Below are 25,362 nucleotides of genomic sequence, written 5' to 3'. Positions count from 1 at the left end.
TTAACATATTATACAGCCAACAAGAGTGGCTGTATACTATACTCAGTATGGATTTTTTGCATTCCACAATGTTAAATTGAAAATACCCCCAGGCCATTCTGATGCTTCCCATAAGCTCATTTCAAAACAAAACCTTACAAAACGTATAGTCCTGAACTCTGAAACACATGCTTAACAACCCTCTAAATTTTCATGGCAATACACAAAACAGTCAGAGAGAACCGAGAGTTCAAAATGTAAAGAGAGAGAGAGAGAGAAAAGCAGACCCCTTTTGGACTTTTTTCTGTCAGAGTTCTTATGAGGTGTTTATAGTCATTTGCAGGGAAAAAGAGAAGAAGGTATACCAAACAGGAAACAAAATCTAAAACCCCACTTGCAATACTTTAAAAAAAGAATATTGTCTTTCACAACACCTGCACTGCTATATTTGCATATATAATATGACCCGTGCTATGGAATATGCCAAATAAAACTCCTCCATATATCACTTTCAATTATATAATATTCCTATGGCTTAGGGTTCCCCCCACTCTTTCTGTTCTTGTGCTGAAAAGAAGCATATTACCACACAAACATGTTAGTCAAGAATGTAGAGGCCAAATGCATTTTTTTAAAAAGCAGCACAGTCTCCATGTGCTTTCTGAAGACCTTTTTAGCATGAAGACTTTGGGTGTTGAATGAATGAAAGAAAGGCTGACTTACACAGTTACATGCCAGCAGGTGGATGGAATCTCAATGAGTGTGTGCTTGAAACAGCAGTCAACAATGAGACTTAACCATGAGTGAATTAATTATTTGGATATAGCCTATGCAAGTCCAGACAATATTCTTGACTTGGGGCCAAGCTGTATGAATATTTATTAAGCAAAGGATGTGCACAAATAATACAAAATAAAAGTTCCACCTCAGATGTTTCACTCGACTTTTCAAACCTCATTCGGCTTTTCCCTTGAAATCTCTTTGGCTGAAAAGGAGCTATCAAATTCACTCTGGTTTTTGATTTCCAGCAATTTTGTTTTTCCATTTGCTTCTGAAAACCAGTTGCCAGAAGCCACGGGAGGGGAGAGTGCATTTTGCACTCAGGTCCTGCTTACGGGCTTCCCATGGGCATCTGGTTGGCCATTGTGAGAATAGGATGCTGGACTAGATGGGTCACTGGTCTGATCTAGCAGGGCTTTTCTTATGTTCTTAAGACAGCAACAAAGCAAGGAGGTCAAAACTCCTCCAGAAAAATTTCACCAGGTTTACTAGAACTGAGTTGATTTTCCAAAATATTTTACATGAGCATGAACTCTCAACATTCTCTTTAATTTTTCCATTAGACAACATTTCACTGGCACTGGTATGCCCTAACCAATGGGGAGTACCTGGCATCATCCTTGTAAAATTTTAGATCCCAGGCAAACACCTTTTTATCCATCCAGGCATTTTGAAAGTGTGGTCACTTCTGTTTATTGAGCATTGGTCCTGAATTGTTTGCATGAAGGTTAGATGACATTTACTGAGCATTCACTCTGATTTGTTTGTGGGGAGGTTAGACGATGTTGCATCAAGCATTATCCCACACTTTCCTCTAACTTTTCTTATTGAAAAGAGTCCGGTCTTTGGGGGAAGCAGGTTTGTTGTGGAAGACCTCCAAATCAACATTAATTGTGCAACTACCTTGCCAAGTTCAAAGTTCTGGTTTTGGTGTACAAAGCCTTATACAGCTTAGGACCAGGTTACCTGAAAGATTGTCTTGCCCCTTATACACCCAGTTAATCACTATGCTCTGCAGGTGAGGGCCTCCTGCAGATACCATTTTATCAGGAGGTCTGTTCCGCACAACATATGAAGTGGACCTTTAGTGCTGTGACACCTATGCTTTGGAATTTCCCCCCCTTAAATATTAGACAGGCACCTTCTCTATTATCTTTTTGGTGCCTACTGAAGACCTTCCTCTTTCAACAAGCCTTTCAAGTAGAGACCTTATCCCAGTCTACATCTGTGCTGGAATTGCATTTTAATATGTTTTTTTAATTAAAATATGTTTTAAATATGTTTTGTTTTAATATATTTTAAAGTCTGTTTTAAAGATGTTATAGAGTGTTTTGTTTGCTTCCCTGGGCTCTTTCTGTGAGGATGGGCCGGACATTAATTAATGAATCAATCAATTAAATAAATAACTTGAATTGGCCGGAATGTAATTGAATCCCAATCTGGAACTGCCTTTTGTTACCAATGTGGTTTAGAATTGCTCTACTTGTCTTAGGCATCATCTACACTACACATTTAAAGTGGTATTTTACCACTTTAAACATTCATGGCTTCCTCCAAAGAATCCTGGGAACTGTAGCTTGTTAAGGGTGCTGAGAGTTGTTAGGAGAGCCCTATTCCCCTCACAGAGCTACAATTTCTGGAGTTCCCTTTTCACACAATTAATGAACTCATGGAGGGAAGAATTGGAAACATTCATGCTTTCCTCCTCACATCTTCCATGTCTTCCTCTGAATGTCCAAATAAAGCCTATGCATGTACGAGGTCTACTACATGCATAAGTCTCTCTCTCCCCATGATCAACAACCCTGCCAAAGACATAATTTGTGCAGAGACTATGCAAGCACATTTGTATGCTCTGTTGAAACCATCAGAGAACTGGAAGAGAGGTTGGCAGGCATGATCCTTCCTGCATGGTTGTCAAGGGTCTCCCTGGAGCTGTGCTCTTGCTTCCTGTGCTATGGGGGCTCACATGTTTGGGCTGCTGTGGAATTGTGGGTGTGTTGTGCAGGCTGAGGGGGCATTGTATTGGCCAAGGCCTCAAATTGGCCACTATGACCCTTCTTTTCTGAGCCTTGAGAAAATGACCTGTTAACTTGTATCAGTAGTAGTAGTCCTCTCTCTCTCTCTCTCTCTCTCTGTGTGTGTGTGTGTGTGTGTGTGAGAGAGAGAGAGAGAGAGAGAGTGAGAGTGAGTGAGAGTGAGAGAGTGAGAGAGAGAGAGAGAGAGAGAGAGGATGAATTGCAAGATTTGTTGGTACCTTGAGTTGAAAGATAGCCCTAAGAACCTTGATTAAAATGTAGTTTGATTACAGAATGTGGGATGAAAACTATTTTGCTTGACATAATGAAATAAGAGATTGGCAGAAGATTAGGCCAATGGATTACAATGTGCCACTTGGCAGGCAGAATATGTGGCAGATGAAATGGAACACAACTTCATCAACCCATTGCAGATATAAATGTAAGTTAACATAAAAGAGGAAGTAGACTGTTGGGGTTTATCTGCCAACTGCACATTTTTTAAAAAAAAATCAATTAGAAGTATAAATATTAAAAATGTAACATTTTTCATTTGCCAAATCAATTCCTAAAAACAGTTCCATCTCTTTATCACTTCCATCATCTCATCTATCTATATCTCATATCTGCCTTTGCTCATATCAGCCTATGTTGGACTGATGTCATGTTAATTGTACTTTCCTCTGTTGTATTACATGAATCAAAAATCTTGGGGTGGGAAGAAAGACATTATAAACTAGTTATTACAATAAAATTAGGGATCACATTTTCTGAAAATCTCAATGTTGAGCTTATCTGCACGGAGTTTTTCTAATTCCTATTTTGCTCCTTGATCTTGATGAGAAGTGATCTTTTTTAATGTGTTCTGCTCAACATATGAACAATTCTGGCTGATTATATACATCATATATGCATTATAATATACACATATGATATGCATATACACTTCATGAACATAAAACAGATGCATAACCAGTACATACAATGCATATAACTATATATAAAATACTTAAGTATTCATACGTATAAAATTACGTTGAAGAAATATAGCACTGCCTAGGGCTTGACTCTTTAATACATATTGTACTTATAATATACACTTCTTTCTGTCAGTTGGAGAGGAATGAAATTTGTTATTTAAAACACCTGCCCCCATCACTAGCTACTGGTAGCCTTGTTTGTTTAGCTGAGAAGTACCAGAGGAAACATTAGCTCATCGAGAAAGTGATGAGAAAGCTTTGACTAGTTTTGACTCTTATCAGGACTGAGGTCAATGAGCTATAAAACATTCAGCCGACAGGGTGTGGCAGGCAGACCTCAAAGGAGATTTACCCTTTCAGGTTTTCCCTCTGGGGTTACCAGGAAGGTGAGGGCACCTCCTGCTTTTTTGAACTTTATTTTGTTGACTTTTTGTTTGCTTTAAGCTAGGCTCGTATGTGACAGTGTGGAGTTGTTTATTATTAGCTGGTTGGCACACTAGCAGAGGGAGAATGGAAGCTGTTTCATGTTCCAGGGTGAAAGCCAGCTATTGCAGATCTTGCCCCCTTTCCCAGGTGGAAAACAGGAAGGAGGTAGATGTTGAATGTCAAGTTTATAGGCTATCTTCTTTTTCTCTCTCTCAGGCTCTAGTTATTGTAATATGAGGTTGATAAGTATTTTGTGTGCTGGTTGGCTGCAATGGGAGGAAAGAGTGATTTCTGCCCCAAGGTGAAAGCTTGTTGGTGGAACTTGCCCCCACAAATTGAGGAATGGGAGGAAAGTTTACACATTCACGTGAGAGATGGGGGGTGGCTTGATTGATAGCATTTTTAAATTTCTTGCTGAAGAATTAATTGGTATGGATTGGTATTTTATGATTTTCCTGTTTTATCTTGATTTCATTTATTGCATTTCTTGTACTTTTATTGTATATCTCTTTTATATCAGGAAATACTTTCATTATTTTTGTGAGCCACTGAGATCAACTTAGTTACTGGGAAAACAGCATGCAGAATCAAATCAAATATAATTAGGCTTTTAAACCAAGAAGAAAACTGATGCACTAGTGGGCTGTACATAAATGAGCAGTCCATGCACGAGTTGGTCCACTGCGGGCAAATTTGATCAGGTCAGAACCACCAACTCCATGTATGAATCAATTTAAAATGGATTCTTCTTCCATCCCTATATAAAATGTTTTTTTTTAAAAAAATAACCATGGAAGGAAGAGAACTTTGGGATCTAAGCCATGATATTTTGACTGAAAGTAAGGAGTAACCACCCTAAGCCAACAACATGAGATGAGATGACTACCGGGTAATCTGGCTGTTGAATGGTTGTATGAACTGGCCGTTAGACTAGATGGATTGTTCTTCTTCAAAGTGCTTCTACCTACTAACCCTCCCCAACCCCAGCTATATGGTTTAGAGTCGAACCTGCATTGTGTCTCAACAAAAGCATTCTCTCTTTGAAAATATTCTCCAGTGAATAGCAGAATTAAGCTCATATTAAAACCATATGTTGATATAATATACTTAAACCATAAATCAAAGCATATAGACAGATCTGTATTAATTTCCTATGTTGTTAATTAACGGCATTCTGTGATCCATAGAAACCTCCACTCTCCTAAGTAGCTTGAAGCAATTATCACTAAATTGCAAGGAAATTATATTTTTAATAAAGTGGTAGAGCAGAGAGGAGAACATTAATTTACACTTCTTTTTTAAAAAAAGTTCCCTGCATTGGAATTGCAAGCATGCAAGTCTATGACAGAAGGGATGCCAAAATGTTCAACAATAAAAAGACATTTTGAGCTACTTGGAGTTTAGAAATCCTATATGTACGGTACGTCCTTCAGTTGTATTCAAATGAATGATATATGTCACTGGCCAACAGAAGCTGAACATTAGACTTGAATTGTTTATGTCACACATTAGCCCTATTCATGCATTCAGAATGAGTGTGTGTGGGCTTAAAATGAAGAAGGGGGTATGGATGTTCATAGGGATTGGGGGGATCTATTCAGTTTGCATTTAAAGTGAAGTCTACTGAATTTGCACTGTCGAAAACACTATGCAAACCAAAACAAAGCCATCCTTTAAAATTCACACTTCTCCAGATTTTGCAGTGTAATTCTCCAGCCAAATAATGTGTACAAAAATGCACATATAAAGTTGAAGTATCCATTAAAATTCATATATTTGTGAAAATAATATACAAATTGCATTATATTAGGGAAAATATAAATAGGGGGAATCTGTTTAGCAAAAATGTGTATGTTAGGCAATATGGAATACATAAATGTGTATACTACAGAAAATTTGTACTAAAATGCTAATGAAGTTTCATGGTTATTTTTTTAAACAAAGAAAAATATCCCAAACTGATGTGGAAATGAGGAGAACTGCACTTAAAACTGGAAAAATGAGAAACCTAGAGAAACCAAAATTGCTAGATTCACCCATCGCATGCAAGCCCTGGCTCCAAATCCCCTGCATGTGCTGATCTACACATGTGCTTCAAGGTAAGCTAAGCATTTCTAAATTCTAAGTATTATTTAATTCTAAGTAATTCTCTCAGTTGTTGGACTCCAACTCCCATCATCGTTGACCATTGACTATGTTGGCTGGGGTGGATGAAAGCTGTTTCAAAAACATAGGGAGGGCACAGTGATGAAGAAGGCAGGTCTAGAGAAAACATGCAACCATTGTACCAGTTCTCAAGCAGAAGAATGCACGTAAATGTATATGTGACAAAGAGGTAGAATATATGAAGTTCATAGATTGAAACTGGGGTCCATATATTTGGCTGTACTTTTAACAAAGCATAAACTGTACCATGAATAAAAACATCCATTTGTTACCTGGCTTGTACTTTCTTATCTTATATACTGACAGCATAACTTGAACACTTGCCCAGAACTTTCAGCACTTGACTTTAGGTTGCAGGGTGTAGTCGCCTAGGGTCTCAGGAGGTCTTAGACCCTTTACTTTTCTGGGAGCAGGGTCCCATGAGGGTCCCTATGTCTCCAGCATCCTATGAAACAATCAGCATGAAAGGGGAGTGTGTTAGCCACTGACATTCATCAAGAAGGTCTTTGGATTCCACATGGTAGATCTTCCCACCTACAACCCTAAAGTTGTAAAACTTTCACTATGTATCAAATGTCATCCTCAAACTGGTTCTCAGGAGAATCGACATTTAGACTACACTATAAGATTATGCAGTAGGGATGTGCTTGGATTTCTCAAAGTTTGAATTTGACACAGGATTCCTTTTTATTAGCTTTTTTTGTCCTCTTCTAGTGGTTTTTGCATGGCTGAAGTGGATTTTTTAAAAATTTGCTTCAAAAATATTGATATTAATGTCTATTTCCATAAAACATTAATATTGATATTTTGAGAAAATATCAATATTTTAAAAGATCTATGAAAAAATGATATTTTAAAATATTGATATTAATATCAATATTTTGTGGAAAAAATCCAAATTGGTATTTATCATAAGTAGTGAACCCTGACAAAGCAGTACCAGAAGGAAGTTTGACGGAGTGAAAATCGAACTGGCACCAAAATGCAGATCACATCCTCACTGTGCACTCATTACAGTGATTGTACAAAATGGTGGAAGAGAAATATTATTACTACTTACATCAGCCTTTCCCAACCAGTGTGCCTTCAGATGTTGTTGGACCACAACTCCCATCAGCCTCAGCCAGCATTGCCAATGGTCAGGAAAGATGGGAATTGTGGTCCAACAACATCTGGAGGCACACTCGTTGGGAAAGGCTGACTTACAATGTTGTTATTTCAATAAATAAGATACCCAACAATAATAAAGCATATCAAATGATCAAAAGTATATATAAATAAGTGTCCATTAACGGTGCAATCCTAAGTAGAAAGTCCTATTGAGTTCACTTACTAATCCCTAGTAAGTGTGATTAGCATTTATAATGGTAAGGTATTCAATTACAAAAAAAGCGTATCAAATTAGCAAACAGATCATAACATTAACAATAGGGCAGGAAAATGACAGCAACATGATTTAAAATTCCATCTAAGCACCTTGACTACATTTGCAGCCAAAGCAAATAACAAGACTGCGCATCATGAATCTCCCAATGTGGAATCTGCTTTTCCTCTAACAGTATTGTCAAGAATCTTTTGTTTCCATATGTTTTGTAAAAATACAGAAAACCAAAACAAAAGGCTTCTACATACTCCCAATAGAGGCACGGAATTGGCATTGTTGCCACAAGAAGAAGTAAGTCTCAAATAGCTTAGATACACAATGAGAAACATAGATCAAGTTGCTGCAGTCGTAAATTCACCGTCTGGTTTAGAGCATGCCCTTGCATCTCTTTCTCAGCAAAGACACAAAGTCTGCTTCATGGCATGAAAATGTCTGGTTGACTGGGCTAGAGGCCTTTCCCCTCTTTGGTTCAGCAGGTGACCAAATCTCATTTATGGGTAGGGATGGGCTAGAGCAGAGGTGGAGAACTTATTTCGGCCTGAGGGCCACAATCCCTCATGAGCAGCCTCTTGGAGGCCACATGCCAGTGGTGGGCAGGGCCAGAGGCAAAAGCGTGTGCAGTAACGGATGCAAGTCTTACCTTTGTTCACTGCAGCCACACAAAAGTCAGGGGCTTCACCTGGGTACATCTCTCCTTCCTCTCTCCAGACAAGCTAGAGGAATTGTCACGGTTGAAGACCACTTTTCAGTCAGGCACTTGAGGAGGCATGGAGTAGGCTGGTGAGGGGTGCATCCTGAGGAGAATCCCGAGGACCAGACCAAGAGTGGTCTGGGGGGCCATATTTTGCCCCAGTGGGGTGGGTGAGAGGTCTTTACCTTTGGAAAAACTTGAGGCAACCATAACAAAGACTAGAGGGCAAACCTCACTGAATTCTTTCTTTATTTAAATTGCTAGTGCTGTTTTTGATCATTTTTCAGATACAGAGAGACGTCTGAATACTTCTGCTGCTAAGTACCAGTGAACACCTCTCATTAACCAACTGTCATGAATGTAATTTAAAGTCATAACCAGATGGATGCTGGGTTTTTTTAGTCAGGATCCTTATGAATTCCAGAGCACTGTGGATCTAGGAGTGGTTTGTCAGGGCTCACTTTAGCTGTAATAAATCATTGGCCACTAGCCACTGAAGGGTATGCTCTGCATCCATAGTCAGGGGCAGTATGTTATTTAATATCAGTTGCTGGAAACCGCAGGAGGGGAGAGTGCTCTTGCACTCAGGTCCTGCTTGCAGGCCTCCCAAGGACAACTGGCAGTAATGTAATTGCAAATGCAGAAGTGCAAGACCCCTTCATGATAGTCATGCCATGCCCCCTGACAACCACACCCCTCACCCCTTTGTTACACTCCTCAGTCCTTTCTGTGCCTGCCTTTTCCTACAACAACCAATGTCCCTAGCAGCCAATCAGCATGAAAGGGGAGTGTGTTAGCTGCTGAGTAGAGTCTTTTCTGTGGCTGATTCACCTCCTTGCACTGATTGTCTCCAATCAGAAGGAAAAGAGAAGGAAGCATGTTAGAAGACTCTTCTCAGTGGCTAACACACTTTCATGCTGATTGGCTCATAGGACTCTGCAGACACAGGGACCTGCTGAGACCTTGTTCCCAAAGAAGTAAGGGGTTTAAGACCACCTGAGATCCTGGACAACTAAACCCCTGGCAACTGGTTGGCCACTGTAAGAATAGGATGCTGAACTAGATGGGCCACTGGCCTGATCCAATAGGGCTCTTCTTACATTCTTATGTTGTATTTTGCTGCCCTTTCATGACACCCCAAATCTTCTGACTAATGGTAGAGCTGAGTGACCAAAGAGGGTTGTCTCCAATGTTTGTCATGGTCAGTGTAGACCCAATGAAGAGACATGATTCACTTATCTCAATTAATTTCAGTGGGTCTACTCTGAGTTAAAGTTAGCTGGATACAACCCAGAGTTTCAGTTGTTGTGGAACTAAAAGACAATTAAAAAGAGATGGAAAGAGCCTCTCAATAACTTAAAACAAATGTGAGTATTCATGGGAAAGGAGTGGCAATCGGAGAGTTAGAAGCAATGGACGCTGCCCAAAAGAATGTGCATTTTATTTCATGTAAACAATCTTGGGCAGACATTCGATAGATAGAGAATTTGGCTATTTTAATTAGAAATGAAAACTGTAAATAAAGTGCAGCTTAAAGAAAGAAAGGTCCTATGCATTTAATTAATTAATTAATTAGAGAGCTCAGTCCTCAGTTTAAACAATGTCCAGGGCATTTTACAATAAGGGGGGGCTTGGGCCCAGAGGCCAAATGCAACCCTTGAGACATTTCTGTTTGGTACTCGGGCCCTGCCCTGTCATCAGCCCTCCTCTGTGCCATCCTCAAGTGCTTTTGCCTGGCCGGAATGTGTTACTGGACAGTGATAAAGCCACCAACTTGCCTGGAATGGATAGAGAAAAAAACCTCTGATCGTTGCACGGCTGAAATGTAGCCTACTGTACAACGGAAATAATTGCATCCCACTTTGCCTCTGGCCCTATCCATCACCAGTATGTGGCTCTTGGAGAGTTGTGCATGAGGGAATGTGTCCCTCAGGCTGAAGATGGCTCCCCACCCCTGCAAGAAAAGAAATATTTTTAAAAGCTAGATATAAATATAAAGCAGCACTAAAATGGTGGTTGAAAACAACCAAGTATTCTGCATACACTTGAAAGATCCAGACTAAAACTAAAAAGCCTCAGCATGTAACATCCCTGTCCTCCTCCTGGCCAATGGGAAGGGGGAAAAGACCTAGCAAATTTCATTATGGCCCCCAAACGTGGAACCGTGGTAGAGCTGAGATGGGAAATCCACAGTACTTTCAAACATTGGTCCTGACAGTGGTTACAAATAGAGATGTTGGAAAATTTCTGTGAAAACAGAAAGAGGAGAGGAAAATGCTGGTTTGCTTATTTGTCCCACGTCTGGAACAGAAATCAATCCAGCCAATACAACTGGGATTCACCGTTAGGGTTGCTTTCAGCGCACAAACAATACATAATTGATTATGTTTTTCTTTGTGTTTCTTTTGCATTGAAATGAATGGGGTGGAACGCTGCAACAACCATGTAAATTATGTGATTTACATAATTAATTACATAAACTAATGAGTTAGGTAGATTTGCTACAGTGGACAGTGAGTCGAAGGATGTAGTTTTTGGTAGAAGGTGACTGGCAGCGGAATGGATACAGTGCTGCAGGCAACAAATAAAGAGTGGAACAGAAAATGATGCCTTCTTACATCCCTAGTTACAAACTATCAGAGGGAAAGGCAGCAAAGGCGAAAAGCCAAGCATACAAAATGGGAGTTGAAGTGAGGCCAAGAGGGAAAGAAAAAAGGATCAAGGGGCAAATGGGGCAACTAGGGGCAAAGGTGCAAGAGCAATCTTCATAAAAGGCAGAAATCAATGGAGGTGGAAGCAGCAGAGGTCAAAGTAAACAAAAGGCAAGTCAAATCTGACAATGTTCAATTACACAAAGTAGCACGTGCAGAAGTAGGAAGGCTGAAAATGAAATGGAAAGAAGAGGTTACAGGCCACCACTGATTTGCTCCTGAGTATGCCCGCTGACTCAGTGTAATGCTAGACCAGCCACTTTACAGGGTATTAGGGATACAGCTTTGCTTCATCACAAGGTGGGGCTGATTCAAGTATTCCAAGTGAACAAAAAGCTCTGGAAGGCAGAGCACTATCTGGCTCAGAATACCTGCCGGTGAGGAAGGAAGGGAGATTGGTTGTGATTACCCAGCAGTGAGTAGGCCTAGCATCAGCACCTGAGATCCTTGCACAGCTCCTAGCACCCCACCTTCCACCCATGGAGCCACCATTTAGGCTTCCCATCATGCCCCTCATGTAGTGTGACTCCAGGGTGTCACCCCAACTGCACTATACATTTAAAGCGGTATTCTACCACGTTGAACATCCATGACTTCTCCCAAAGAATCATGGGAGCTGTAGTTGGTTAACGGTGCTGAGAGTTGTTAGGAGACTTCTCTTCCCCTGAAGGAAAGCCACTTGCAAAGCAGCACTCTGCAAGATCGCTTCCTTCTCTCATCAGCTGTTGAGTGAAGGAAGTGATCCTGCAGGGTGCCGGTGCTCTCTCACAAGCACCCCACAGAAACAGCAGCCCACAGAATTGAGCCTCTTCCCCCACCCCCTCCTGGTCATGTCTTTAATTGAGGTTTTATTTACCCTAATTCAACTTGTTTGGAACTGGCTCAGAGGTAGGCCAGGTGGTCCCTGGATCAACCCAGGATGGGTTAGCCCAGCCTTTCCCAACTAGTGGGCCACCAGATGTTGTTGGACCACAATTCCCATCTTTCCTGACCATTGGCAATGCTGGCTGAGGCTGATGGGAGTTGTGGTCCAACAACATCTGGTGTCCCACTAGTTGGGAAAGGCTGGGTTAGCCAGATCAGAACCACAAGGTGGATCAGGGGAAGGGGTGAATAGCCCTGGATCTGATATGCTCCTTTGTCCTGCCTGCCCACACTGTGGTGGTAAAGCATCATCCATTGCTAGAAATATCAGAGCATCAGTTTGAGACGCCTGCTTTTTAAGGATTTTGGAACTTCAGGGAGCTCATCATTGTCACACTCTGGGGTGGATATTAATCCTTTATGAAATCTGATATTATCTCCCCCCCCCCCTTGAATGGTAAAGGAGTGAGCCTATTTTGAAGCACATTTACTTCGCAAATTTTTGCACTTTGATGGTGATTCTACTGCAAGGGATCCTATTTTCACCTTCATAAAATTAAATGCTTGCATATACCATATAATTAAATTTAGCCACACCAGAGACTCCAGTCTACATATTCATTAACTCTTGGCTGCAGCTTTATTTAACTGCTCACAGAAGTTTTCTGGAACAGGTTCCCTAAGGTGTTGATCAAAGTCTACCCTTCAGTTGGAGAGAGACAGAAATATGAGAAAAATAATACTGCAAACTCTTTAGAACCAGAGTGAACACTGTATTCCCAGACAAATTTGTTGTTGTTCTAGAGACAAAATGCAGACCAAACTTAAATTTAGGCTCATGTCTACACATTAGTGCATGATCTGCACTTCCTCAGATGGTGAGAAGTTCAAGAATAGGACTATCTAGGTTTGGTTTTCTTTGGATAAGAAAATGCTTATGATGTCTTTATAATATTTGCCAAATTCATAATTATAGAAGCAGAGCATAAATGGAAGCAAACAGGCACCTGCCTGATGACCTCAGCCCCCAACTTCTGGCTATTCCAGACTGCTATTTCTTCTCACAGATTTACATTAGGGGTGTTCCCACATTTCATTCATCGAGTATACAATCTGTGTACACAGTGAGTTGAGTTGTATACTCAAACAGTTACTCACATGTAATGTTCTATAAGGGTATGGTCTGCGTACCTATAGACACAATAATTGAGCTGTACAAATCAACCAGTGCACACAAGTGTACTACCACTTGTGCATGGGTAGAGACAGCTTATATATACGTTCAGTGTCATGTATGAACAAGCCTCTTGTAACTTTCCCTCAGCTGGAGAGATGTCAATTTTCAAACACCCAGAGAGATTCCCAGCTATATCCTAGGAATTAGCCCTTGTAGAGTAAACATCAAGCCACAGTTATGGTCTCTTAACCACCGACGAAAGGAAATGGCTGGTCAACCACTGGAAGGAAGGAAGGAAATCTACTCCTAGTTCAGGGATGTAGGAAACTGAAATTTCACATAGAAATGTGTCTTTAGGACACCTTGGTATTACCAGCAAGCAGCTACCTCTGTGGCCTATGCAGCCTAGATGATTCCTATCAGCTGTGTGCGCTCTGGATTGAGAACTAAGCACAGACTGAAGCCATCCAGGTCGGCAGTGCTCCCCTGATGCTACTTGAGCTTCCTTTCTTTGATGAAAGCCATACAGAAGGAGGCAGGAAGTGGATGCACACAGGTAAGTTAGCTATAGTTCCTTTTTCTTTTTTCACACTGATTTCTGTAAGATGATTTTCTACTTGTCCTGCCTATTACCATTATATTTCTTCTAAGTTTAGCTGTGCTGCTCATGTTCCAGTTTCTGCACAGCTACAGTATGCAATTTTATTCACTGGCATGGTATTCCAACAACAACTAGAATTTAGATACCTATTGTCTCTGAACATGGGATACCTCCTAGCCTGTGATAGACTTAAAATTGGTCTAGTCCACTATTATATCTGTGCTTATTTCTAAGGGTAATTCTGGATAGTTTGTTGGCCTTGAACAAGGAATTCCAATAGTTTGGAATACATCCAAAACCAGGGGTGACTGCCTCCAGATATTGTTGGATTCCAACTCCCATCGACCTCAGCCAGCATGGCCAATGGTTAGGGATGATAGGTATTGTGGTCCACCAATAAGTGGAGGGCCACAGGTTTCCTGCCTTTATCTAAGCTACTTGTTATCAAAACATTTCTGAAAACGTTCATTGCAAATGAGTTGTTAAAGGAAGAATGGGTGCTTTTTGAAGCAAGCAAGAAAAAGAAATTGGAGCAGTGGACCACAAAGCGTGCAAGGTCAGATAATCTGATTCTAGATTCTAGAGCCAGCCAGACATTTTGAATTCTGTATGTGGTTGACAGATAATTCTAACTTTCAAACTGTGATTCCTTTTGATCAGTGCAAAAAAAAGTATGACATCAGTATAAAAAAGCAGCGTTTTCTGTGTCAAGAATTCTTGCCTTCAGTTTGCTCACATTGCCTTCTTTGACACAAGCTGGCTTTAATATTCTAGTTAATAACATGGAAAGATTCTTAAACATTAACCAGCCATCTTTGTCAAGCCTATAGCTTCATCTATCCATACTCAAGATTTGCTTCTTCCAATATCATTCTATGCTCTGCCGCAAACTTTAAAAGTTATTTCCTTTTAAATATGTGTAGCTAAGAATGGGAGAGAAATTCAATTCAGTTTGCATTTAAAGCTGAATCTATCAAAATCACACCTTTCCACAAGAACAGCCTGTTAGATCAGATCAGGGGCCAACCTAGTCCAGCATCCTGTTCCCACAGTGACCAACCGGATGTCCATGGGAAGCCCAGAAGTAGGACCTGAGCACAAGAGCACTCTTCCCCATGGTTTCCAGCAACTGATATTCAGAAGCATACTGGCTCCAACTGTGGGACAGGGCAGAGCCACCATGGTGATTGGCCATTGATACAGTTATCCTCCATTAATTTGTCTAATGTTCTTTTAAAGCCATCCAAGTTGGTGGCCATCAGCAAATCAACATGAGAACCGAAACACAGCCGTCCTTCAAAATTTGCACTTTGCCAAATTTTACAGTGCAGTTTTCCAACCAACCATTGGTTACAAAATGTGTATATTTGGGGAAAATTTGCTTAAGAATGAAGGTATTAGTGAAAATGTTCAAAATGCATTATATTAGGAGAAATTACTTGCCAAGATGTGTTCATTAGTCAAAACTGCATACAACATATGTTTATTGGGAGAAATTCTGACTAAAATGCTGAAGAATTTGCTGCAGAAATGTGGAGAACTCAGTTTCAGACTGGGGAAATGAGAAAACCAAACCCGACTGATCCTTCCATCCCTACATGTAGCTCACTCTTAGTGCAGGCCGAGAATCTTCTAATATCTCCAGATATTGTTGAGCTCCAACTCCCCTCTGACCCAGCCAGCATGCCTAACAGTCTGGAACGATGGGAGTTTGGAGGGCTATAGGTTCCCCATCCCCATTTAACCAACTATTGGTGTAGTAGCTGCTTCAGGTGGCAAAGCCGTGTGTGTGCCATGTGGCTTGGCTTGTGTCTCTGAAGTGACCTGCTGCCCTCAGTTGCACTGTCTCTTTGCCAAGTAAGATTCAGCAGCTGGTCTAGTTGGTGTAATGGTTAGAGTATTGGACTAGGACCTGGATAGCCAAGGTTCCAGTCCCCATTTGGCCATGAAGCTCACTGGGTGACCTTGGTCCAGTCACTGCCTCTCAGCTTAACCTACCTCACAGGGTTGTTGTAAGGATAAAATTGGGGAGCAGGGAGAGGCATGTATGCCAGCCTGAGTTCCTTGGAGGAAAGGTGGGATATAAATGTGGCAATAAATAAATAAATGGAGCAAGAGGGAAACATCATCTTGTCTGCCCCAGGCAGCAAAATGTTGCAGGGTATGTGACCCTGGGTGTTGAACAGGATGGGCTATAAAGACTTAATGTTTGGGCTATGACTTTGCCTTGGCTTAACTAGCTATTTCCTCCTTAGTGTCTTAGTGTTGCCCTTGCAGGACTCAGGAGGGCAGAAGATGGGTGGAGATGTAGAATTAGTTGGCTCTGGCTTCACCTACTATTAGCCTCTCTGCCTTCCACCACTCTTGTCTCAAAGGGCATCAGCCATCACTGTCTGGGGGGCTGCAGGTTATCCTTTTTCTAATGCTTAAAGCAATATACTTATAAAGTAAGACGACGAAATGGTGATACGGTAAGCCAAGTGTCAGATGAGATTGACTAAGTGGAACCAGCTAAGATTCAGCTTCATAGGAATCACAGAAAGCTGCCTTATACAGAGTCAGACCATTGATTCATCTAGTTCAATGCTGTCTATATTGACTGACAGTGGGTATCCAGGATTTCAGACAGGGATCTCTCCTAGCCAAATGTAAATATAAATAATAAACACTCAGAAGGGACTTGATGCTGTGACCACTTGGTCAGAATGGGGATGATTTTCAATATTTTGTTCTATATCCTTGGCAACTACATCACCTATATTTTCCCAGCTCTTTAATTTATGCCCGTTATAGCTGCCCTTTACAGTTTCTTCCTATATATCTTTTTTTTTGTTTCCTTATGGTCTTAATTATTACCTACAACTAATTCCTCCCACTGATTTTAATTAAACTCTTTGTAACTGCAGCTTTTCAGCAAGCACTCGCTACATGCTGTACTTTAGCTATTTCATGTAATCAAGGTTATCTGTGAAATTTGTCATATGGCCCAACTCCTTTGCATCTTCTTTCAACACTGCTATAAGAGTTGGTTGTGTGGGCATTTAAGTGGCAGTTCCCCCCCCCCATGAGAGACTGGTTGTGCCTTAAGCAAGACATTTTGCTTTTTATTCATTTTATTTTGTGTCTTTGGAAAACAAATCTATTGATTTACCCCATTTCAATTTTAATTTAATGCACTTTTTAAAAACAGAAATAATAATAATAATAATAGTTGTTGTTGTTAGTCGTCATAGTAGTAATTTAATTCATTGCCCATCCTTCATGATAAGATCCCAGAATAGCTTACAACAACCATTTTAAAATAAAATAATAAAAACAACTCCTGGACCACCATATCCTGAACTTCTGAGGGCAATTTGGGGCCTAAGTCATTCAGGGCTTTCAACACCAATGTGAGCAACTTAAATTGGGCCCGGAAACAAACAGGAAACCAATGCAGCTGTTTTAAAATGGGATTTATATGTGTTCTAAATCGAACCTCTGCTGGTAATCTGGCCCTGCATTTGGGACCATTTGAAGTTTCTGAGTCATCTCATTTCCATGCCATCTTCTTTCTTTCTTTCTTTCTTTCTTTCTTTCTTTCTTTCTTTCTTTCTTTCTTTCTTTCTTTCTTTCTTTCTTTCTTTCTTTCTTTCTTTCTTTCTTTCTTTCTTTTTCTAAAAAAATACTGTTCAAGAGAAGGTTGGGTTAAAAAACATCAGCCTAGAATCTTTGACACCATGAAGGACTTCAAGTTTGGGGGTGATGTTTGGGTAAAATCAGAGTCCCTCTAATTGTCCAGTTGCTTTTCCTCTGGACCCAATCCTCCAATTTCCAAAGAGGCAGATGAAGCTGCTACTGTTCCTTCTGCTCCAGCCGCTTTGGGAGGTAGCAGTAAGAAGACATTGATTTCTGTTCCAGCACATGTTCATCACACACAGCACCATTCCTATTCCACTGCAGTTTTTAACAACAATTATATTCTTCTTCCTGTCCACTATGGCTGAATTTCTCATGATTAATTACATAATTAATTATGTTATCATTACATTATCCCACACCGTTCGTGTCAATGCAAAGGCCACTCATTACAGTGATGGGGGAGGCATCATTTACATACCACTTGCAGACTGAAAGCAATAACAGCAAATACCAATCGTACTCACTGGATTGATTTCCATTCTAGACATGGGACAAATAACTGGACATTGGCAATCTCTCTTCCCGTTTCTGTTGGAATCCTTCAACGTCCCTAGTGGTATGATGAACACTTAACACATCACCAAAAAAGAGGAAATGATGCCAGCGACAGTTCAAGAAGGAAGAACAGAACATATAATGAGGACTGTGTTTGCGTGCCTGGTTCTGAGTTGAATGCTTGTGTGTGTGTGTGTGATTTTATTAGATGTGTGTGAGTATGTGTTCGTATATAAGTTAATTAATTGTGCTTTGGAGAGTTGTGTATATATGGTTATATGTAATTGTGTCACATGTAAATGAGTTGGGTGTTTGTTTATAGTTTTTAATATGTGCTTGGGAAAGAGGTTTTTTCATCAATCGGGGGGACTTGAGGGGGCCCCAATTACTGTAGTGACGGGCAAAGGGAGGTATGGTGTTGAGAGAAGGACGTGCCAGGTAAGGGGAACGCAGCCCAGACATGTTGTGGCTGTGCCTTGTTCCGGTCCTTCTCACATCCACAGGGTCGTTGGTTGTCCTCTCAGCCAACTCTCAGATCTCCAGTTGCTGCTTTTAAATGCGAGATCGGTACATAATAAAACCTCTCTCATCCATGATTTAATTCTGGACGAGGTAGCCGATCTGGCATGCATAACCGAGACCTGGGTGGGTGAGCAGGGAGGAGTTAGCCTCTCCCAGCTCTGCCCACCGGGGTACTCGGTCCAGCATCATGGTAGATCTGACGGTCGGGGAGGTGGGGTTGCTGTGGTCTATAAGAGTTCCATCTCACTCACCAAGCACCATGTCCACACAGTCACTGGTCTGGAGTGTTTGCACCTTGTGTTGGGTCAGAGAGACAGGCTGGGAATCCTCTTGGTGTACTGCCCACCTTGCTGCCCAATGGCTTCCCTAACTGAGCTGACGGAGGTCGTCTCGGAGGTATTGCTGAGATCCCCCAGACTGTTAGTACTGGGGGATGTCAACATCCATGCTGAGGCGACTTTGTCTGGGGTGGCTCAGGACTTCATGGCTTCCATGACAACCATGGGACTGTCTCAATATGTTAGCGGCCCAATGCATATGTCAGGGCACACTCTAGATCTTATTTTTGCTACTGGACATGGGGATAGTGATCTGGATGTAGGGAGTTTTACATCTCTCCCTTTGTCATGGACAGATCACTGCTTGCTGAAGTTTAGACTCTCAGTAGCTTCTTCCCTCTCCAAGGGTGGGGGACCTATTAAAATGGTCCGCCCCCGGAGACTAATGGACCCTGAAGGTTTCCAGAAGGCTCTCGGGGTTTTTCCGGCTGACAAGACTGGCGCTCCTGTCGAAACCCTGATTGATCTGTGGAATGCGGAGATGACCCGGGCCGTTGACACGATCGCTCCTGCGCGCCCTCTCCTATGCAGAGCTCATACAGCCCCTTGGTATACGCCAGAGCTGAGAGCGATGAAGCAAGATAGGAGGCGGCTTGAGCGGAAATGGAGGCGAACTCCCGATGGATGCAATTATGCGCTGATTAGTGCTTGTAACAAACTGTATGTGAGAGCAGTGAGGGCGGCAAAAAAACAACATTTCGCTACCACTATAAAATCATCCCTTTGCCGCCCAGCGGAGCTTTTTAGGGTTGTCCGAGGGCTACTTCATGTGGGCCCTCAGGACATGGTTGAAACATCAGTAGCCCACTGCAATGAGTTTGCTGAGCACTTTCAGCATAAAATCTTATGCATCCGTCGGGACTTAGACTCCCAATTTATAGCAGTTGATCCTAGTGAGGTGTCCAGAGCACAGTCTTGTCATGTTTTATTGGATGAGTTTCAGTTGGTTCAGCTCGAGGATGTGGACAAGGTGCTTGGACTGGTACGTGCAACCACTTCAGTACTCGACCCGTGCCCCTCTTGGCTTGTGAAAGCTAGCAGGGATGGGACAGTTGGCTGGGCCAAGGAGGTGATAAATTCTTCTTTGAGAGAGGGAGTGGTCCCCAGCTGTCTGAAAGAGGCAGTGGTGAGATCACTCCTGAAGAAAACTACCTTGGACCCAGAAGATTTCAGCAGCTACAGACCAGCAGCAAATGTCCCATTCCTGGGCAAGATCTTGGAATGAGTGGTTGCTGGCCAGCTCCAGGCGCTATTGGATGAAACTGATTATCTAGATCCATTTCAATTGGGCTTTAGGCCCAGTTTTGGCACTGAGATGGCCTTGGTCGCCCTGTATGATGACCTATGTCAGGAGAGAGACAGAGGGAGTGTAACTCTGTTGATTCTCCTTGACCTCTCAGCGGCTTTTGATACCATCGACCATGGTATCCTTCTGGAGAGGCTGGTGGAGTTGGGAGTTGGAGGTACTGCTTGGCAGTGGTTCCGCTCCTACTTGGTGGGCCGTCTCCAGAAGATAGTGCTTGGGGAACATTGCTCGACACCGTGGGTTCTCCAATATGGAGTCCCGCAGGGGTCAGTTCTGTCTCCCATGCTTTTCAACATCTACATGAAGCCATTGGGTGCGGTCATCAGGAGATTTGGAGTGCGTTGTCATCAGTACGCTGATGACACGCAGCTCTACTTCTCCTTTTCATCTTCTTCAGGTGAGGCTGTCGATGTGCTGAACCGTTGCCTGGCCGTGACAATGGACTGGATGGGAGCTAACAAACTGAGGCTCAATCCTGACAAGACTGAGATGCTGTTGGTGGATGGTTTCTCTGATCGGATGATGGATATATACCCTATCCTGGATGGGGTTACACTCCCCCTAAAGGAGCAGGTTCGTAGCTTGGGAGTCGTTCTAGACTCTTCCCTTTCACTTGAGGCTCAAGTAGCCTTGGTGGCTCGGAATGCGTTCTACTAACTTCGGTTGGTAGCCCAGCTACGCCCGTATCTGAATAAGGAGGACCTTACATCAGTTGTACATGCTCTGGTAACCTCACGTTTGGATTACTGTAATGAGCTCTACGTTGGGCTGCCTCTGAAGACAGTCCGGAAGCTACAACTAGTGCAAAATGCGGCGGCCAGACTGTTGACAAGGACCAAACGGTCCGAGCATATAACACCTGTTCTGGCCCACTTGCACTGGCTACCGATATGCTTCCGGGCCAGATTCAAAGTGCTGGTATTGACTTATAAAGCCCTGTACGGCGCGGGACCACGATACTTGTCGGAACGCCTCTCCCGCTATGAACCGGCCCATACACTACGTTCTGCTACGAAGGCCCTCCTCCGGGTTCCAACTCACACTGAGGCCCGGAGGGTTGTGACAAGATCTAGGGCCTTCTCAGTGGTGGCCCCCGAATTGTGGAATAGTCTCCCTGAGGAGGTCCGCTTAGCGCCAACATTGTCATCTTTTCGGCGTCAAGTTAAAACCTTCCTCTTTCCCAAAGCATTTTAACTGTACTTTTTAACTTAATATAACTTAATTGGATTTTTGCACTGTATAGTTTTTCTTATTGTATTTATTGTATATTTCTGCTGTTCACCGCCCAGAGAGCTGTAGCTAGTCGGGCAGGATATAAGCCTAATAAATAATAATAATAATAAAAAGAGTACAAAACAGAACACAGAGTTTCATAAAATGGGCATGTATGTGAGTACAGACAGATAAAGAGTTATAATATCTGACAGTTATTGAGCTGCAACAGGCAATTGTATCTGTGTGTGTGTGTGTGTGTGCAGGCGTGTAGACTTGTTGTGCCAACAGATAAATGCTTTAAGTGTAGGACAGTCACCTCCAACTTTGTACCCTCCAGATGTGATATTTTGGACTACAATTCTCATAATCACTGGCCGTTGTCCTTGCTGGCTGGGGCTGATGAAAACTTGAAACATGTGAAGACCACCAGGTTGGGAAAGGCTAATGTGTTAAAAACAAACAAACAAACAAAGAGAACAATAGCTCAATCCATTAAGCCAAAACACTTGGACATCACTTCAGCATCCTAAGTGATTGCACTACTACAATTATGTAGGAGTGGAGTGTCAAAATATGCTTGTGCATGATACATCGATGCTATTTTCTAACTTGGAAGAGCATACTAATGATTTCATTATCTACTTGGGATTTCATAGCTAAAGCATAAAGTTTCACTGTGATCAAACAGCAGCATTTTATAGCTTTGGATATTTTCCATTTTGGACTTAAGATGTCAACAGTGGTGTGTAATTTTTTGTGATAAAAGTGGGGAGAGTTCCAACTGCCTAGGCATTCTAAATGTTTCCAATAATGCTCTTTTTTCATAAAATTGGTTGTATGATGACAAAACACAGTTTTACATACCAATAAACCTCTGAGGTTCCCCAAGGGAAATGTTTTAGTGTAGAACAACTGCACATCCATAATAGTTTTGCCATCTGCTCCAGACGTTTGGAGATTCTGTATGCTCAGGCAATTATCCTGATGAGATTTTGCTCAATTTCAAGGTCGAATATGCATATAACTATTTTCTTGGTATATACCCCAAATCCTACATTTTCTCAAGGATGATAGCTCCACAGGATGATGCCTTAAGTCCATTAGTAGGGATTAGTAGGAGTTTTTGAACTGCATGAATTCTGATATGAACTGAAATTAACTGTATCCACTGGACTTATGTGTGGATTGGAAATTATCCATTGCCTTTCCCACTTAGTTAATAATTCTTGGTCTGAAAATGATGCACTATTCCCTTATAAGATATTCAGTCAAATTCATGGTGGATAAGGATGTCCATAGGTAGTGTCTAACTAATTTATACTCAGAGTAGACCCAGTAAAATTAATGAACCTAATTTAGCCATGTCCATCAATGTCAATAGATAGCACTAACATTGGATACCACCCAATGGTACTATTCTACCTCGATTGCCATCCTGGACTCCTGCTGGGAGGAAGGGAGGGATATAGATCAAATAAATAAATAAATAAAATTTCATCTTGAGCCTAAGGCATCAAGGGGAATGGCAGCCATGGCAACTGGAAACTGCCTAAGAGCCACCAGGAGTCCTTTAGATTCCATTAGCCCCCTTGCATGCATAATTTTAAGGTCCCCCACCCTGCAAGGGGCACAGTAACTCCCAATCAAACCCAAAACCTCACAGGGGAATGATCCATCCATGACAATGTGGTGACAACCCCCCCCCAAGTAATTTCCAACTCAGTATTTTGGCTCATGCCTAACTGAAGTGTTGGGTTAGTGATACAATGAGACAGTCCCATGGCTGTCATGGTATCATGATGTGCTGAGCTGAACCAAATGAGTTATGGCTGGCATGGATGTTGAACCACCATCCTGGGATTCTCCAACTCCATGCCAGACACAGCAGCTGTCAGAGAGCTCGTTGGGCAGTGGGGTGGATGGCACACCAACAACTGACGAGAACTGTAGTTTAGCAACATTTTAGGTTCACAGGTTTCCCACCCCTGCTCTAAGAAGTCCCACCAGCAGATTGGGGTGTGTGGCTTCTCATGAAAGCACCTACACCTGCTCTGCCCTTCCCACTTCAGAGTGGCAGAAGTTAGGGAGCTAGGGGGACCAGTTATTTTCTGTTCACATCTCAACAGTCCCAAGTGCCCAGGCTCACTTTTCAGTCAGTCATTACTACTGCTAAATCCACTGGGGGTACATTAAAAAGCAAAGACCATTTATAGCACTGACCCAATGTCTGGAGCCAGGGTGATTTCATCTATTTAACATGACTGGCACCACATGAATTCCCACACTGACTTTGGGGGACTTTGTTATATAATTGGGTGGATCGGATACGTATGAAGTTGTAAGCCTATATTTCAACCCATTTACCGAATTCTCATCATAGCAGGGATATGGGACAACTATGGATCCAATTCTCTCTGTCACATAAGAAGATACTTAACTCACCAAGGAAAGCATGCACAATAGTGGAAAGGTCATTGGGGGGGGGAAGCAAGAATACCCTAGGGTTACTCAAAACTAGACAAGATCTCAATTCTTTTGATGGATTCATAAATCTGCAATGCAAAACCTAGACTGAAATCCAGTATAAGGTCATAAGAAGAGCCCTGCGGGATAAGACCAAAGGCCTGTCTAGTCCAGCATCCTGTTGTCACAGTGGCCAACCAGGAAATCTATCAGCAGGACTTGAGTGCAACAGCATTCTCCTCACTTATGATCCCCAGCAACTTGTATTCAGAGGCATACTGTCTCCTACAGTGGAGGTTGGACATAGACATCATGCCCAGTCTATATGGGTAGCTCTATCCCCCATGAATTTGTCTAATCCTCTTTTAAAGCCATCCAAACTGGTGGCCAAAGAACAAATGGAACTATGCCAAGGGTTTACACTTAGCTAGTAGTTAAAAGCACACAACAACTTTACACTTAGAATGTCACTCCCACCTCCCAAGGAACACAAATCCAAATCCTTCTTCAGCATGCAGAATGAATTATGTCCTTCTTTAGTTCCTGGCCTCAGAGTCTATTGCAACAAACTCTTTCTTCTTGCATATTTTCTAGGACAGCTGTGTCTTTACATATTTTATACTAATTATGTGAATACTGTTTTTATGTTATTTTCAAAACTGCCTAGAGGATTATTAGCAGAAAGGCAGGATCTAAATATTTTAGATATAAAAATAATCCAGCACAGCAATTCCTATGAAGTTCCATTTTAAGATAAATTCCATTTTTGGATGTGTTGCTTGAAATTTAGTTTAGGGCAGTGTGTCATAAACAGAATGAGAATCATGGAGGAAAGGTTGATGGCAATCACTTGTGAACTCACAAGGTAAAAGTGCCATTGACAATGTCAGATCCCAAACACAGCCATGCCTTCATGTCATCAGGTCGATAAAGCTGACTCATCGGCTTCCAACAGCAACACTGCCTTTGGATGTCACCAAGTGGTAATAGTTCAATCGATCACTCTGATGAGGCACAGTATTGGCTTCTGGTGACAGCAGTATGAGAAATGAGACGACGGGACGGAACTCTTGGAATTTAACAGATCAGCACCACAAGTTCATTCACAGAGAAAGTGATAAACATGTTTTTTTAAAAGAGGACACAACTGATCTATGAAACCCTTATTAAATCTGTCTTTTGATTAACTTCAGCCCAAATTTCTTAACCACCTGTCCAGACAGATTCCAAGAAATGAGAGAGACTGCAGGGAAATCCATATTGTTGATTGTGAGGGTGTGAAACAGGCAAGATATGGGGAGGATAGAAAATAATGTTAAACAATTGTCTCCCCACAAGAAAGATAAGAACATAAGAAGAGCCTGCTGGATCAGGCCAATGACCTATCCAGTCCAGCATCCTGTTGCCAGAGTGGCCAACCAGTTGCCCATGGGAAACCAACAAGCAGGACCTGAGCACAAGAGCACTGTCCTTACCCCCTGCTGTTTCCAGCAACTGGTATTGAGAAGCATCCTGCCTCCAACTGTGCAGGCAGAGCACGGCCATCGTGGCTAGTTGCCATTGAT

At 42.0% G+C, this 25,362-nt stretch overlaps 1 long non-coding RNA gene across 1 annotated transcript; it reads left to right on the top strand.

Moving 5' to 3' along the window:
- The first annotated feature begins 4,255 nt into the window (after positions 1 to 4,255).
- Positions 4,256 to 18,052, top strand: LOC133369072 (uncharacterized). Its single transcript, XR_009758811.1, has 3 exons — positions 4,256 to 4,348; positions 6,128 to 6,282; positions 17,943 to 18,052. It is a non-coding gene; the product is annotated as an uncharacterized LOC133369072 (long non-coding RNA).
- The last annotated feature ends 7,310 nt before the right edge of the window (positions 18,053 to 25,362 follow it).

Source organism: Rhineura floridana, chromosome 13, assembly GCF_030035675.1.
Source record: "Rhineura floridana isolate rRhiFlo1 chromosome 13, rRhiFlo1.hap2, whole genome shotgun sequence".
Classification (NCBI taxonomy): domain Eukaryota; kingdom Metazoa; phylum Chordata; class Lepidosauria; order Squamata; family Rhineuridae; genus Rhineura; species Rhineura floridana.
The sequence above is the reverse complement of the archived record's forward strand: the minus strand, read 5'-3'. Positions and strand labels throughout refer to the sequence as shown.